Source organism: Eumetopias jubatus, unplaced genomic scaffold (assembly GCF_037043125.1).
Source record: "Eumetopias jubatus isolate StellerSeaLion01/CBP00866 unplaced genomic scaffold, mEumJub1_p1.0 scaffold_8, whole genome shotgun sequence".
In the NCBI taxonomy this organism is placed as follows: Eukaryota; Metazoa; Chordata; class Mammalia; order Carnivora; family Otariidae; genus Eumetopias; species Eumetopias jubatus.
Window position 1 is genome coordinate 139,494 of NW_028274814.1, and position 3,291 is coordinate 142,784.

Sequence of the window (3,291 nt, forward strand, 5' to 3'; positions counted from 1 at the left end):
AATTTAAAAAAATTATTGTAGCTATAGCTATGTTTAATAATTTTTTTTTAATCTTTCAACTCCATACTGGAGTTAAGTGGCTAACACCACCATATTACAGTATATAAGTATTCTGAATCAGATTATATATTTACCTTTACCAGTGATACATATTTTCGTAAGTTTTCGTATTACTAATTAGAGTTTTTTGTTTGTTTCAGCTTGAAGAAATCCTTTCAGTATTTATGTAAGGCAGATCTAGTGGTGATGAGCGTCTTCAGTTTTTACATTATGGTGTCTCACCTTTCTTTCTGAAGGACAAGTTTGCTTAGTAAAATGTTTTTGGTTGGCCAGTTTTTTCTTTCAGCACTTTGAATGTATCATCTTACTCTCTCCTGGACTGAAAAGTTACTGTTAAGAAATTTGCTATAAGGAGGTTCCCTTGTATGAGAGAATTTTCTTTTTCTCATAAAATTCTTTCTTCATCTTGGATTTTAGAGACTTTTATTATAATGTGTCTTGGAGAAGACGACTGTGTTGAAATTTTGAAATGACCTATTAGCTTCATAATCTTGGATGTCCAAATCTCTCCCCAAGCTTGGAAAGTTCTCAACCATTATTTATTTTTTTTTTTTTTTAGGGAGGGGTAGAAGCAACTTTTTATAATTAAAATGTAAACGTGAAAAAAAAGATGGAATAAAAGTCCCTACTTATTTCTACTTAAGATGTCATGTAATAATATTTTACAATGTCCTGTGGGCCAATGTATATGTCCATATAACATACACATCTATAATACATTCTCTTTCTCACACATATACATACACAGATAATTATTTGCAGTCCAGTTTAGAGCAATTTGAATATGCTGCTCTATACAGTTGTTTGAATCACATTTGGACTCACTTTCTTCAAAAAATAGGGGAAAGAGCAGGAAATAAAAAGGTTGGTTTGTTGTGACTGAGATTCCTTTGTTTAACTGTACAATGTGATGAGTAATTTTCTTCCATAGTAGTTCTGTAAAGGGCCGACTCACTGTGATTTTCATGAGGAGACTTAGTAATTGATCACACACTCGTTGTCATGCTAGGGGAGTAACTCTCACTCTGAAAACAATTTAAGAAATTTCCGCCCATTTCACCGTCATCCCTTGGAGTGCCCGTTTGATTACTCAGGCTCATATTATTGGGAGGATTCTTGGAAATACTGTTCATATCTCCTTGGCCTAAAGAGCCATTCATCTGATGTGACTCCATTCCTCCTAATTCACCCACGGAACCATCTGACCCAGGGTCCATTAGAAAATTAGGCCTGTTAGGACCGGGAGGTACTGAATTCATTAAAGTGTACATGTTGTCTCCAGAGTTGATTGAATCTGCTGGACTAGGCATGATGGGTGTTCCTGGTGGCCCTCCACCTCCAAGAGGACCTACATAATTCCCAGGAGATGCTGAAGAGTATGGTATTGAATTGGCATTCGTTGGGTTTGACCAAGGTCTACCACCACCTGGACCCATATTCATTCCAGGCATTCTGGGGCCTTTTTGTATTCAGGGAGGGTATCATTGTACCTCCATAGTTTTGTGGTCCTAAGGGCACCATTCTTTTTGGAGGAGTCATTCTCTGCATTGGCCCACCCATATTTGGATGTCCTTGTTGTCAAGTTGGGTCCATTCCATTTGGAAGTAAAGGCTGACTTCCAGGGACACCTCCAAGTACCTGGTTAGGTATGCTTAATGGGGGCCTTGGACCTCCAGGGTACTGAGGTGACATAAAAGGCTGACAGAACCCTGGTGGTACAGGACCTACTGGCATGCCATCTCCTGGGAGGATGTTTCCTAGCACTGGGCTTGGAGCTGCTGCAGCACTATTATCATGGAAGGCTTTTGCTCCACTTGAATGTTCACAGGTTTCCAGTCTTTCTGGAGCTGCACAGTAGAGATCCCAAAATACACACCGCCAAGAATGTAAGAATCCTGGTGGTTCCCCCAATGTTTTTCCCCCTATCTTATCCCTGATAAAAATGTTTGGGCCGATTTCTGAGCTCCTACATGAAGGAAATATTCATATATGTAGAGTATTAACTTCTCCCGGGCCTGGCTGTTGGACGGGACGGCGCTGCTGTTACCCTTGCCTTTGCCGTACATGTTGTGCCTAGAGCAGCTCCCACTGTCACGCACCTGTCAACCCATTACAGCCTCCCCGGGAACAGCCTTCAACCATTATTTAAATAAGCTTTCTGCTCCTTTCTTCTTGCCCTCTTCTGTGACTGCAGTGATGCATAGATTCTTTCTCTCAGTGTTATCCTATAAGTTCTGTAGACTTCCTCCATTCATTTTCATTATTTTCTCTTTTTGCTCCTCTAACTGGATAATTTCAAATGATCTGTCTTCAAGCTTACAATTTTTTTAATCTGCTTGGTCCAGTCTGCTGTCAAAGCTCTTTATTAGATTCTCCAGATCCATTCTTGTATTCTTTACCTTAAAAAATTTTCTATTTTTTGGTATTTCTTATATCTCTGTTGAATTTCTTATTTTGTTCTTGTATTGTTTTCCTGATTTTGTTAAATTGTTTATCTATGTTTTTTGCTAGCTTTCTAAGCATCTTTATAACAATTATTTTGAATTTTTTGTGTGACAATTTATGGATCTCCATTTCTTTGGGTTAGTCACTGGAAGTTTACTGTGTTTCTTTTTTTTTTTTTAAGATTTTATTTATTTATTTGACAGAGAGAGACACAGTGAGAGAGGGAACACAAGCAGGGGGAGTGAGAGAGGGAGAAGCAGGCTTTCCATGGAGCAGGGAGCCCAATGCGGGGCTCGATCCCAGGACCCTGGGATTAGGACCTGAGCTGAAGGCAGATGCTTAACGACTGAGCCACCCAGGTGCCCTTTACTGTGTTTCTTTAGTGGTTTCATGTTTCCTTGATTCTTCATGAGCTTTATGGCCTTGGGTAGGTATCTATACATTTGAAAAAGTAGTCATTTATTTCAGAAGTTTTGACTGGCTTAGATAAAGAAATATCTTCTCTTTTGGGGGGGGCACACTGGAGCGTGCTGTGACCCTGGGTCTAGTTCTACAGGGCATCAGGTGTGGAAGAATGTGATGGGTCTGGGGAGGCATAATGTGTTTTTGGTTCAGTCTACCTGTGTCCACAGCATTGACAATTTTGTGGTCCTTGGTGAGTGTAGGATATCTGCAGTTGTTGCAAGTGGTGTTTGAGTACTCAACAACACCTCTGGGTTCAGTGACTATGGACCAGGGCTGGCAGTTGTGGCCAGAGTGGTGGTGTCCACATAATAAACCGTGGGG

The 3,291-nt window shown here is 40.2% G+C and overlaps 1 pseudogene; it reads right to left on the reverse strand.

The window, feature by feature from the left end:
- Positions 1–1,046: 1,046 nt before the first annotated feature.
- LOC114222436 (single-stranded DNA-binding protein 2-like) lies at positions 1,047–2,126 on the reverse strand (annotated as a pseudogene).
- Positions 2,127–3,291: the final 1,165 nt, after the last annotated feature.